Genomic DNA, 15,157 nt, shown 5'->3' with positions numbered 1-15,157 from the left:
AATATCTCCAGATCAATACAGTGCAGACTTACTTTTCTCTTGTTTAGAAGCAGAGAAATGCACTGTTATAATGAAGTTCTCCATCGATAGTAGGCCATCCAGAACCTTTTCAATTCATCATGGAATCAGGCTACAATGTCTTTGTTCAAATAAATAAATTATGAATGCAAAAATCGAGTCACTTCATCTACAATACCTCCGAGACGCTTCAACCTAGCCTTGTTCTGTGATTTAACACGATTGTAGCGGAGGATAAGCCCCACTATGTAGGGGTGTTATTAGTATAGTTCTGCTCTGGACGACTGGAAGAGTACAAGATCTGGGTCCGTATGTCCCAGCACAACTGGCCCCAGTACCTGATTCAGTAAGTATGTTGTCACCTATCTGGCTGATCTCCCTGATCAACGGGGGGCAATGAAAGTATGGTGGGTGGGCTTCAGGACTTTTATCTCTAACATGGTGACCACCTGAAGTGTGATGTGCTCTTAAACCGAACTTACGTTCTGCACAACCCCCCCTCCTGTATCCTATACCTAGCTAGATAGGTGGGGCGCCCCTACTCCAGAGCAATATAAACTCAATATAATTTGCAATAACAACTGAGTAGATATCTAAACAAATTATTCATTGATTGACCCTTTAAAATGTTGCAAAATAAAACCTAGTCCATTTAAATTTGCTATTGCAGGAATTACTCTAAAAAAAGGAATTACATAAAAAAAATGGGGTTCAATGTGACAGAATAAAAGTATACTTTAAAAAAAAAAATGTTTCTCACCGTAGACTATCCCTAACCGCTTTTAACAGATATTCCACAGAGAAAAATAAATACCAGCTTGCAGTCAACAAAAAACAAAGCATAGTTTCAGTAAATTATTGACAGTTTACTGTAACAGAGCATGTAAATTATCCTTAAATGTTCAGTAATCAGTGCGTTCAACCAGAATCCCTTTTGTTTACAATCACTGTCCCTCCAGAGGTGCAGCTTCAAGTCCCCTGAAAATTGCTCCCAGAGCCTACGACAGTGGAAGTCTATTGTCCGTTATCGTGAACAGTATTACAGCCTTAGCTGCTGACGCTCCCAGTCCACGGTCAAAATTGGGAAACATAAACCATACCTCAGTCTCTGGTGTAACATAATGAACAAAAATCCGTGCCAACAGAATATTCAGAAGGATGTGTAGCAGGTTAAACCAGGGTGAATTGCTGAGATGTCGTCTGGATGGCAGGGAATCCTAACTTAAATATTCAGTGGAGGAAATGTGTCCTAGTCTACGCGAAGAGACTCGGCCCTTACGTAAGGCTTGTAACTCCGACTTGTTATCCGTCCCTCACACAATAGTTTGGTTCCTTTTTTATTCCGTTCAAGCGAGAGTGGGATTCTCCAGTAAACTTTGGCATACCTTCCTTTCCGCCCCCACTACTGCACACTTTTTTCTTTTTTTCACCCCATCCCCGTCACACCGGATAGGCTATCTTGACGTTAACTCTTCACTCCTGATAGGGTAATACACCTGTCACAAATGATATGGGGAATTAACTATCTGTACCGTTACACGATAACGTGGTGTGAACAGAGCCCTTCCAGAAGCTTAGAAATCCTTTTCTGAGACTTTGCAGAATACTTCCAGAACGATAAATCCATGACTAAACAATTTATTTAGTCAACTTTTTGTATGAAAAGCAATGTTTTACCGCCAGCCGCCACCATCTTGGCTTCTGCCTGTCTTGACTGCTGGCTGTGTTGACCAATCACATGAAGTCATGTCAGGGGACAGGGAGGTTGCTCAGCCAATAGGTAACCCTAAACTAATACAAGCAAGAGGGCTTTGTATATAGTCTGTGTGTATTGCAGGCAGCCAGAGAGATGCCAGACGCAGCCCTGGATGTGGAAATGAGTGTGATTCGGCCTACTGATGTCTAATATTGGACCGAAAATGCATCGGAGATGACAACTAATGGATGAAACGTATAGACCTTTATGGGAAAAACTTCAACAATTTCAAAAAGCCAAAAGTATTCTCTCTATAACAATGTATACATTTATGTGACATCACTGCAGCATACATATTCTGATAGCCCAGGTTCTCCTGAAAACAACTTGACTGTACATAACAGGGTTGATGTTATACACGCGTTATTACACAAGGAGACCAGGCGGGTTGTACACACGCTCCAACAACCAACCAACTGATTATCATATTTACTAAGAGCAGCAGTCCTGTACACTTCTTGTTGTTGTACTGTCATGTAGTTGTACTGTGCATGCTGTCCACAGAATGGAAACAACTACAAATAGACTGAATCGACGTGACATTGCGGCCAACACAAAAATCACCGAACAAATGGCAAATTGATTTGAATTTCGGAGATATGTGAATTTTTTTTTTATTTTCAGCCTTGACTGTAACGTTTAAAAATATATAGATAGGAGGTCCGACCCATCTGTGGTCTCAGCTGCAGTGGCGGGGCTAGAAGGGGGGCACGGGGTAGCACCGGCCCCCCCTGAAATATGATTGCAAATGTAAAATACAATCCATCACCATGCTCTAAAATACTATAATTTAGATATTTTTACTAGTGTAAAAGCAGGCACATGTACATAATAACTGTTCATACTGTCACAGCAGAGGGTTCTCATGAAGGATTTTATTTTTAAAGTTAAAAACTCATAATTTAGAAAAGAACACAACAGCACACTTTTAAGATACTTGATCTATTTTCTCCTTTTTTAGCAAGGGATTCCTCATTGTGTTTTTAGGGTAGGGGTGTGCAGTGTTTTTGTCTGAGAGCAGCAGCAAGGAGAGCTTTCTGTTGATTGTGTTGAAGTGGTTGAGAGCTGACCCCCTCACCGCCTCCACCTCTCTGTCAGTTTCCCTCCATCGCTGCTCTCCTCTCAGGCAGCAGCACAAAGACGCAGCGGAGCGCGACTAGAGCTAAAAACCAGAAATTCCTATTGAACAACACACACACACACACACACACACACACACACACACACACACTTAAAAACCTCTTTAACAACCCAGTGTGGAGTGCCACATACCTGAGCTGAAAGTAAAATGGATGTCAGGATCAACCAGGGAGGCTTTAACTCTGAGAAGTCCTCTAATGGATGTCATCGTCAGGTCAAAAACATGTTGGTTTAGAGAATTTGGAGTGTGTGTGTGTGTGTGTGTGTGTGTGTGTGTGTGTGTGTGTGTGTGTGTGTGCGTGCGTGCGTGTGTGCGTGTGTAAATAAGTTAGTGAATGGGCAGTGAAGAATGGACTCAACATTATTCAACATGTGGTGAATATATTTTTCTTTTTTGTGTGTCAAATTCACCAAACTGCTTTTAATTTCATATAAGATATCTATCAACTGTTCAAAGCCAACAAAAGTTGTATACAGTAAAAAAGTATATAGCATAAAGTAAAATTCAAGACAAAATGATTTATAAATATGTGGCAGTAGCTCAGTTAGTAGGGAGTTTGGTTGGGAACCGGAGGGTTCCCCCCCCCCCCCCACAACCGCTCAGGGCGCCTGTTCAGCAGTCGCAGCCCCCTCACTTTGACCTCTCTCCATTAGGCCTGTGTGTAATAACAACAGAATGTAAACTGTGACTTTCCCATTGGAGATCAATAAAGAGTCAAATTAAATTAAAAGTTATTTTCCAATTTATTCCTAGGTGGCTACGAGACACCCAGTGTCCTGTACTGAAACATATGATTAAATGAATGGCAATATAGTAATAGCAGATTTATTCAATTTCTTTGACAAAATAAGATTATAGGGCTCAACAAGACTTTATGCTCATTTATTTGCAGTTTTCTGTTATCACACAAAGGAATGTTTTGTTGACAGGAAACATGACCTTCCAATAAGCATCCTTAAACTCGGTGTCATTACTGCGACATGTAGCCTAATAAATAGCTTGTCCTGGAAGGTACCACATCTCTGTATCGAAAAGAACCCAATGCCCCCAACCAGCACAGGAAGCCTTCATCTCAAATAAACAAAGTGTGGAATGATGGGAGATCCTTATCGAGATACGCACAGACGTACACAAGGCACAGACAAAAGCAAACAAAAAATACCACACAGTTTAGCTAAGGCAGGCAAGCAGACACACGCCCTGACCTCCTCCTCGCTAAATAATCAGCTGTGGAATCTGCAAGACAAATCTCAGCACAAAGCCCAGACCGGTGGCGGACATCATTTTTCAATCTGCCTGATAAATCAGCGAGGGAGGAAACAACTGGACACCGGTGAAAAGTTAATTAAGATAGGCAGCAGTCACTGAGATTCAGGAGATTATCTTGAAATATTTGCCATTCGGAGGTGCTGGTGGAGAATACCACTAGTGTAAAAGTTGTCTAAAAGCAGCGTTGGAAAAGGTATTCAGATCCTTTATGTAAGCCTTGGGTTGTCCTCAACACATGTTTAAAAAGAATACAAAAAAAAAATTAGAAATATGGGTTTCTTTCAACCAAATTGCCCCAAAACCACATGGAAAAAGCAGGTCAAATCAATGATTACTTTCATTGAATTTTGGGTGTTTTATTCAATTTTATAGCATTTGATTTGTGATCCACTCAACATCCTCTGATCTTAACAGTCAAAATAATTCATAGCTTCTGCTTTTTTTAAACAAAAAAATGTGATATAATATCATGAATGCTAGGCTTATTGAGCATGAACAAAAGAAAAGCGTTGGAAAAAAGTGACAAAGACCTTTTTTTTTTATTTATCTTTAAAGATTATTTTGTGGGCATTTTTAAGGCATTTATTTGATGTCAAAGAGTAAACCTCTGTATATGGGCACCTGCTCTACCGACTGAGCTATCTGGGCACCCAAAGACGTTTTAAAAAAAGAATCAAAAGCATCGAAGAAAGCGACAAAAATGTTGGGGAAGAAAGTGCCAAAAAAGTTTTCAAAAAACATTTTCAATTTGACCCAGAAGGACAAGAAGTTCATGGTCGACAGGAAGACAACACAAGGGTTAAGGAAAAGTACTGATACTGCACTGTAAAAATAAGCTGGACTTGTAGACCCTTATATGGTTGGCTAGTTAGGGCCCAAACGCCGACAGCAGCGAAGGACCTATTGAAACTGAAGGAATTATTATTGTTTCTTTTCCCGTCAAATGAATTGGCTTTTTGAGGGGCTTAACATATTCAAAAGCTCACCAAATTTGGCGGTCGCATCAAGTCTGGTGAAAATCTACGTATTTTAAGGGTTTCGGGAATAGGCGCACAAAAATGGCTCGCTAGCGCCCCCTAGAAAGTTAAGAAAATTGAGCACCTGCAGTGCGTTTAACGTAGACTCACGAAACTTGGTACACATATGTAACATGTCAAGATGTACAAAAACTTCATTAGAGCCATACCCTTAACCCAACAGGAAGTCCGCCATTTTGAATTAAATGTTCGAAATTTGTGCGATTTTGGCCATTTCCACATGTCGTACTTTAACGAACTCCTCCTAGAGATTTCATCCGATCAACTTCAAACTCGGTCTGTGCCATCTAAAGATGTTAGAGATGAAAAGTTGTTAAAAGAAAAACTTTTCGTCATAGGGCGTGGCCGTGGTGGGGCGGCCATTTTGTGCGTTTCGCCGCCGAAACAGGAAGTGGGTGTAACTCGAGTGTACATTGTCCGATTACCTCGAAACTTTTCAGGATTCATAAGAGTCCAACCCTGAGGACAAAAAAAGGCCGATATTTACTTAAAGTCATAGCGCCCCCTACTGGCAACAGGAAGTAGGCCTAAAAGTCAAGGTGGTATACTTTAACGAACTCCTCCTAGAGATTTCATCCGATGGACTTCAAACTTGGTCTGTACCATCCCAACACCTTAACGATGAAAAGTTATTAAAAGAAAAACTTTTCGTTAGACGGTGTGGGCGTGGCGGCCATTTTGAGTGTTTAGCGATGAACTAGAAGTTGTTGTAACTTGAGTGTACGTTGTTGTATCTGCCCGAAATTTCTCACGATTGACAAGGGTCCAGGCCTGAGGACACCTACAGGCCAAAATTGACTTTTGGTCATAGCGCCCCCCGCTGGCAACAGGAAATCTGCCTTATATGACAGACATCATCCGATTTGCATGAAACTCAGAATGTGTGGTCTACGTGTGATACTGAGCCTCCCCCTATAATATGGCCACGCCCACTTACTCAGGCCACGCCTCCTTTCATAACATTTGAACCGTTTAAGGTAGAGTCTTGTGTGAGGTGTCATTGAACTCAGCAGCGAGTTCCTTCTTTATTGGTGATGGTTTGGCCCGCCCCCTATGCATAAGCCACGCCCCCTTTCATAACATTTGAACCGTTTAAGGTATACTCTTGTGTGAGGTATCATTGAACTCAGCAGAGACTTCCTTCTTCATTGGTGATGGTTTGGCCCGCCCCCTATGTTCAAGCCACGCCCCCTTTTATTACTAATGGCCTGATTGATGTAAACACTTGTGTGAGGTATCATTGAACTCAGCACAGACTTACTTTTTAATTGGTGATGGTTTTACCCGCCCCCTACGCTTTTGTCACGCCCCTTTTCACAGCTAATGAACCGTATGACATAGAGTCTTGTGTGAGGTATCGTTGAACTCGGCGGGGAGTTCCCTTTTCATTGTTGACGATTTGCGGCGTCTGAGTGCCGCGCGAATGCACGGTCGCAAGGAGCGGCATCCGCCAGTAACACCGACGCGTGCAGAGGCGCGAGGGCCTGTCCATCGCTGCTCGCAGCTTTAATTTACTTTAGAATCAAACATCAGATTTTATTAACTACATGTGTTTTGTGTGAAAAACTCTGAATTAGTAAAGTAACTAGTAACCAAAGCTGTAACAGATGAATGTAGTGGAGTAACTAAAGTAACTAGTAACTAAAGCTGTAACAGATGAATGTAGTGGAGTAAAAAGTACAATATTTCTCTCTGAAATGTAGTGGAGTAGAAGTACAAAGTGGCATGAAAAGAAAAGACTCAAGTAAAGTATTAAAGCTGCGAGCAGCGATGGACGGGCCCTTGCGCCTCGGCGCACGTCGTGGTTACCGGCAGACGCCGCTCCTTGCGACCGTGCATTCGTGCGGCACTCAGACGCCGCGAATCGTCAACAATGAAAAGGGAACTCCCCGCCGAGTTCAATGATAGCTCACACAAGACTCTACGTCATTAGCTGTGAAAGGGGGCGTGGCTAAAGCGTAGGGGGCGGGTCCAACCATCACCAATTAAAAATGAAGCCTCTGCTGAGATGAATGATACCTCACACAAGACTCTACCTTAAATGGGTCAGCATGTATGAAAGGGGGCGTGGCTTAAACATAGGGGGCGAGCCAAACCATAACCAATGAAGGAAATCTTTGCTGAGTTCAATGATACCTCACACAAGGGTATACCTTAAACGGTTCAAATGTTATGAAAGGGGGCGTGGCTTATGTATAGGGGCGGGCCAACCCATCACCAATAAAGAAGGAACTATCTGCTGAATTCAATGACCCCTCACACAAGACTCTACCTTAAACTCAAATGTTATGAAATGGGGGCGTGGCCTGAGTGAGTGGGCGTGGCCATATTATAGGGGGTGGCTCAGTATCACACGTAGACCACACATTCTGAGTTTCATGCAAATCGGATGATGTTTGTCATATAAGGCAGATTTCCTGTTGCCAGCGGGGGGCGCTATGACCAAAAGTCGATTTTGGCCTGTAGGTGTCCTCAGGCCTGGACCCTTGTCAATTGTGAGAAATTTCGGGCAGATATGACAACGTACACTCAAGTTACAACAACTTCTTTGTTCATCGCTAAACACTCAAAATGGCCGCCACGCCACGCCCACACCGTCTGACGAAAAGTTTTTCTTTTAATAACTTTTCATCGTTAAGGTGTTGGGATGGTACAGACCAAGTTTGAAGTCCATCGGATGAAATCTCTAGGAGGAGTTTGTTAAAGTATAGCACCTTGACTTGTAGGCCTACTTCCTGTTGCCACTAGGGGGCGCTATGACTCTAAGTAAATATCGGTCTTTATTTGTCCTCAGGGTTGGACTCTTATGAATCCTGAAAAGTTTCGAGGTAATCGGACAACGTACACTCGAGTTACACCCACTTCCTGTTTCGGCGGCGAAACGCACAAAATGGCCGCCCCGCCATGGCCACGCCCTATGACAAAAAGTTTTTCTTTTAACAACTTTTCATCTTTAACATCTTAAGATGGCACAGACCGAGTTTGAAGTTGATCGGATGAAATCTCTAGGAGGAGTTTGTTAAAGGAGAATTCCGGCCAATTTTTACGTTAATCTTGATCGCTATAGCTACGCGAGTACTTTTGATAGAAAAAACCCCGACCAGAATCAGTGCAGGTAACACTGAGAAGCTGCAGCTACGTACTACAAGTGTCCCCTGAGCTAAAACGGCAGTGCTCGGGGCAAGTTTTAGAGTGCCTTTGTGCCTCTTAACAGACACAAAATGAAATGAATATGTCTGTGCCACATGAACAGGGCCCTTACGTGTCAACAAGATGCGTTTTCAACTCAGACATTGTTTAAATTCACTTACCCTGGTCCCTGTCTCGATCCTGCCAGTAGCTAGCTTGCCCTGCTAACTGATAGCCGTTAGCTGCTAGCTGCCGTTTGGTGAGTGTATTCAGACAGGCTTCTGTGATAATCATCCCAAAAACAATCCACGGAGCGGTGGTGGTGTGGCTATGTCCTCCAGAGGACAGGTCATGTCATGTCTTGAAGTGTATTCCCCCCTAAAAAAAACAATAGTGCGGTAGTAGCTGTTAGCTGCTAGCTGCCCTCCGGTGAGTGTGTACAGCCAGATAGCTGTTAGCCGTTAGCTGCTAGCTGCCCTCCGGTGAGTGTATTCAGCCAGGCATCTGTGCTAATCATCCCAATAAAAATCCAGGGAGCGCCCGGTGGGTTGGTGGATATCCTGCATAGGACAGATCATGCCTTTGCAGCGAAAGGTTTAGATTATTTCCCCTCAAAATAGGTAATTGAGCACTGTAGTGGTTATGACCATATCAGTGACTATGTAACTACATGGAAACGGGATAAACGATGTCTGTGGCTTGCACAGTAATAGCGTTACTGAAGCCTAGCTGTTGCATCGCGCGGTCTCCTGGGAATTCAGTTGTAGCAGAAAAAGGTAAACAGTAATTTGCAGATTGGAGCGTAGTGTGTGTGAAGAGTGAAAAGCGGAGTTGTTTATAACGGAAGAAGCTTGGAGTATGAAGAATATAGCAGATATGCAACACACGGAAGAGCCTTTTGAGTTTGATGGTCATCCTTATTTATTCGAACCAGAGTATACAGACGAAGAACTAGCCTCAAGAGTTGGAAAGAACGAGACTGACAGACAGAGGGGAAACAGGCAGATGAACTTGCTGCTCCAAGCACAAGCTAAAGGTAGCTTTCAGTAACTGGGGGACATAGCCACACCACCGGGCGCTCCGTGGATTTTTATTGGGATGATTAGCACAGATGCCTGGCTGAATACACTCACCGGACGGCAGCTAGCAGCTAACGGCTAACAGCTATCTGGCTGTACACACTCACCGGAGGGCAGCTAGCAGCTAACAGCTACTACAGCACTATTGTTTTTTTTAGGGGGAAATACACTTCAAGACGTGACATGACCTGTCCTCTGGAGGACATAGCCACACCACCACCGCTCCGTGGATTGTTATTGGGATGATTATCACAGAAGCCTGTCTGAATACACTCACCAAACGGCAGCTAACGGCTATCAGCTAGCAGGGCAAGCTAGCTACTGGCAGGATCGAGACAGGGACCAGAGTAAGTGAATTTAAACAATGTCTGAGTTGAAAACGCATCTTGTTGACACGTAAGGGCCCTGTTCATGTGGCACAGACATATTAATTGCATATTGTGTCTGTTAAGAGGCACAAAGGCACTCTAAAACTTGCCCCGAGCACTGCCGTTTTAGCTCAGGGGACGCTTGTAGTACGTAGCTGCAGCTTCTCAGTGTTACCTGCACTGATTTGGGTCGGGGTTTTTTTCTATCGAAAGTACTCGCGTAGCTATAGTGATCAAGATTAACGTAAAAATTGGCCGGAATTCTCCTTTAAAGTACAACATGTGGAAATGGCCAAAATCGCACTAATTTCGAACATTTAATTCAAAATGGCGGACTTCCTGTTGGGTTTAGGGTATGGCTCTAATGAAGTTTTTTGTACATCTTGACATGTTACATATGTGTACCAAGTTACGTTAAACACACTGCAGGTGCTCAATTTTCTTAACTTTCTAGGGGGCGCTAGCGAGCCATTTTTGTGCGCCTATTCACGAAACCCTTAAAATACGTAAATTTTTACCAGACTTGATGTGGCCGCCAAATTTGGTGAGTTTTTGAATATGTTAAGCCCCTCAAAAAGCCAATTCATTTGACGGGAAAATAATAGAAAGAAAGAAAGAAAGAAAAATAATAATTCCTTCAGTTTCAATAGGGCCTTCGCCGCTGTCGGCGCTCGGGCCTAATTAATAAAATAATAATAATGTGCAAGAAACTTTGTTACTCAAAGGTCATTTGTTTGGAGAAATGTGAATGGTTTGACATTCTTCCGGCATGCAGTCATGTCGCCTCTCACTACGTGCCAGAAAATGAGCAGCTAGTCTGGCCCTTTGTATAATTTAGGATGGTAGTTTGTTATTGCACGACTGTGATTATGAATAACACACAGACTGACTCCTCCAGGAGATTAGTCTATTCCTTGTATCCAGCGTTGAGCCAGGCAGACACCCAGATCCCACTGATTAACTGAGACACAGGAAGCCAGCATGTAAACACAGAGGAAGACAAGCAGGCTACTGTCGGGGCGCTATATCTGGTTTTATGTGGTGTATTGTGCTTTGTGCGCTATTGTTCGGCTTGAAACCTATATCAGATGGTGCTTTGAGAAAGGAGACGAGTTGACGGTAGGGGCAAAAAAGCTGTGAGTCTTTGTGATGTTATGTTGTCGTTTTGTTTGATACACCACCAAGGCAAATGATGGCTGCATGTAACACTGTTGTCCATTTTTCATATTTCTAAGTATGCAGCGTAACTTTTTGCACATTGTCATTACTTATTACCTATATTCCTCATGGGGGAGACAGAAACTACACACTATAGCTATACACAAGTGGGACTGTCAGTGTTAGGGTTAGGGTTCGGACAGTTTGAGCCCCAGCTTCTCTTCCAGAATGTCCAAGTGTCCTCGGGTAAGACACTGAATCCCAAACTGCTCCGGATGGTTAGGCCAGCACCTAGTTTTTGGAATAAAAGCGCTATACACATTCTCACTCCCAACTCGTCACATATGGACACTCGGTCAGGACCCCTTGGCGTCACTTTTAACGCACTGGGTACTCCTTTATCATTATTTCTCAATGTGCAGGGTAGTCTAATAGATTTTAACCCATGGTTAACATTGTGAATTCACACAAAACTACTTGGTTAAGTTTAGGAAAAGATAATGGTATATGTTAAAGCTTTAGTGCGTAACCTTTTTATAATAATGAACATCTGTTACATTCAGACCATTGCCAAGTGAGTTGCTACAAAGCTAATTAAGACTATCAGCTCCACACAACTCTCTCTGGATTTCTCAGTAGGACTATGTTCAGAAGATTGGGGCGTCCGGTGACTTTCCTGCACAGAAACGCAAGTGAAGATAATGACCTCTTCTGAAGAGTTGATCATGTTTTAATCCTCTGTGTCCTCCTTGGCTACTAGCAACTGTGTGTGTGTGTGTGTGTGTGTGTGTGTGTGTGTGTGGGGGGGGGGGGGGGGGTGCATGATCATGGAAGGCTTGTATCATGTTCAAGTTTTGTTGTCATTACTTAGAATTCATCACGGGGGAGACAGAAACAACACACTATAGGTTTAAAATAAGAAAGTTTGTTACATAACTGGGGGTTCAGGTCCCCATGTGAAGTGTGGACTGGTAGCTGGAGAGGTGCCAGTTAATTTCCTGGGCACTGTCAAGGTGCCCTTGAGCAAGGCACCGAACCCCCAACTGCTCAGGGCGCCTGTCCATGGGCAGCCCCCTCACTCTGACATCTCTCCATTACTGCATGTATAGGTCTTGGTCGTGTGTGTTTGTCGGGCCAGTGTGTAATGTGTGTAATAGTCTATATCCACGCCGTTCCACTTCCGGGATGGGTCCAGTGCCACCGGAAATTCCGCCGGACGTTGCTCTTTACGGCCGGATGTCCATCACCTAACACTTTCTTTGTGTTGGTGTTCTAACCTCTGGTGGATTTGTGAGGACTATGGTTAACTGCTCCTCAGATCTCTGCAGGGTAAATCCAGACAGCTAGCTAGACTATCTGTCCAATCGGAGTTTTCTGTTGTACGATTAAAACAGCCTTTGAACGTACACATGTTCCACCAAAACAAGTTCCTTCCTGAGACTATTTAGCAGAGGAACCGTGGCTCCGTCCGGCACCTAGCACCGCCCAAGACGATTGTGATTGGTTTAAAGAAATGCCATTAAACCAGAGCACATTTTTCTCCCATCCCAGATTGCTGTGTGGACTAGCCAGGCTTCTTCCGCAGCGCTGTGTCTGGCAATGCGAGACTGTGTGTAATAACTAACAACAGAGTGAAAAACTGTAATTTCCCCTTGCAGGATCAATAATGTAGACTGTGTCTTAATCTTAATAATTTACAGATTTTAAAGTTTAATGTATAATTTAGGAAATGTACATGTTGTGCTAGTACAAAACAAGGGACTATTCTTTGATATTGGTAATCTTATTTTTAATGTTTAACTACATTAACTAATAACACAAAATAATACCTTTACTTTACTTGACTTAAAGAATTTCAGTTTGTCTTATAGCACAGCAGAATCATCTCAACATCACTGTCAGTAAGCAGCAGTACTAAATGATGAAGGTATTTGTCTTGGTGCAGACCTATATTGATTACTGACACATACATACACACTCACAGGAGACGTACACTCCCTCTAAATCTCCATTTTGCTAAATTCCCCATGCGCTGAAAATTCCACAAGTCAGGGAGCGAATGAATGCATCCCTATATGTCACCCCCCTCCCTTTCCTGTCTCTGTTCCTCTTCCTGTGTGCGACTTCTGCATCTCTTAACGCCAACGAATCCCCTCTTCAACCCAAGTAGCAACCATTTTTTATTTAGGTTCAGTTTAACGCACCCGGCAGATTTATGTGAGGAATCCAGTGGGCTGTTTGGTTCAGGAAGCTAAGGGGGATCAGCGGTGGGACTAGAGGCTAACATACACACACACACACACACACACACACACACACACACACACACACACACACAGAGCTGTGTACACACATGGATGTAACACTTAACACATAACACGCATATTCACACATACAGGAAACAAAAAAACTAAACTGCAAATACCTACACAAGGACAGATATATATATTTACACACACACACACACACACACACACACACACACACACACACACACGTGGAGGAAAACCGTGTACACAAGACAAGCATTCACCCATACAGGAAACACTCCACCAGAAATGTCTGGACACACACACACACACTCACACACACACACACACACACACACACACACACACACACACACACACACACACACACACACACACACACACAGTCAGAGCTTATGAGACCTGATGAAGATAAGTGTTCTATCAACAAGTCCAACTCCAGTATCACTTCCTTCCTGAGGTTCACCGCAAACATTACAGGCCTGCTGGCTCCTTCACTGTATGGCAGGGTTGCTGTAAGAGTTGCCAGGTCGGCTGGAGGTAATGGGCTGAAGATCTCCGTGGCATCTGATGGCCGGGAAAGACACACACACACACACACACACACACACACACACACACACACACACACACATCCTCAGACACACACATAAAGATTAAGATAACTCTGACAAATGCAGAGAGACAGGACATGCTCGCAGAAACATACAAAGACACAACATGCTGTCACATGACACTGAAACATGCAAAGATACCTCCCATGCACATGTACGCACATACTCTCTCTCACACACACACACACACACACACACACGCTTAGAGGGGAAAGTCCAGAGAGGAGGCTGAAGAGATTAGTTTCTCATCCCTGGCGCTGACAGATCCTGCTGATGTGTGACCACAAAGCAAACAACCATCAATCTCTACGCTGCAGGTATTTAGCTAAATTTAGCTTAACTTAAAGTGTGTACACGCACACTACTGTGGTAAGGCCTGAGTCAGAAAAAATCCAGAAAAAAAGGCAGCTGTGGATTTTACTGTGAGTCGACGGTGAGAGAGGAAATTCTGTTGGACGTACATTAACGTCCAACAGAAATGTTGAATGTGTGTGTGTGTGTGTGTGTGTGTGTGTGTGTGGGGTGGAGGCTATGAGATCAGATGTAGAATTTATGCTACCCTTTTGCTTTGGTGAAGGCGTGTGTTAGTATTTGTGTAAGGAGGTTTGGGAAATCCTGCCAGTCAGTAAACTGCACACAGCCCCACACTGATGTTTACCTACCTGGGCGCCCTTGTGATGCCTAAATACCAAGGCACACAAATGTTTGAGAGAAGAAGAAAAAATTGTAATGTTGATCAGGCCAGCTGTCTCTGGATGGAGCTCTTGCTGCCGTTTAGGAAAGTTTATGGAAAATTAGGAAACTTTACCACCTGAAGGAAATGATGACTGAGCAGACAGACAGACACCACAATGACATTTTGGGAAATTTCAGATAGAGGGGTTCAATGTTTAAAAGCAGAAAGGGGGTCCATTCTGGGTGGATCATGGATGGACCGCAAGTGTGTGGTTCCCTTATGTCAAATATTTTCAGACATTTCCAGCACATCTCTTTTTTTAGGTTTCTGCTGCAGGGCGACCAGCAGGAGAAGAAGCTAGCCACATCCAGGGTTGGGCCAAATCTACCAAAACTAAGTCTTGTTCTGAGTACCGGTATTGAGGCACTTTGCTACATTTTAAATCACATCCTTTACTTTTTACTTTTACTTGAATAGATTTGATACCTGTAATTTTACTTGTACTTGTATTGTATGTAATTTACTTAGTAAATACTTTGATGAACTTTACTTAAGTACAAATATTTTTTGTACTCTTTCCATCTCTGGATATTAGCATCACACAACATAAAATGATCCATCTCTTTCATTTACATTGTATAC

The sequence above is a fragment of the Perca flavescens genome, chromosome 12 (genome assembly GCF_004354835.1).
Source record: "Perca flavescens isolate YP-PL-M2 chromosome 12, PFLA_1.0, whole genome shotgun sequence".
Taxonomy (NCBI): Eukaryota; Metazoa; Chordata; class Actinopteri; order Perciformes; family Percidae; genus Perca; species Perca flavescens.
The sequence above is the reverse complement of the archived record's forward strand: the minus strand, read 5'-3'. Positions refer to the sequence as shown.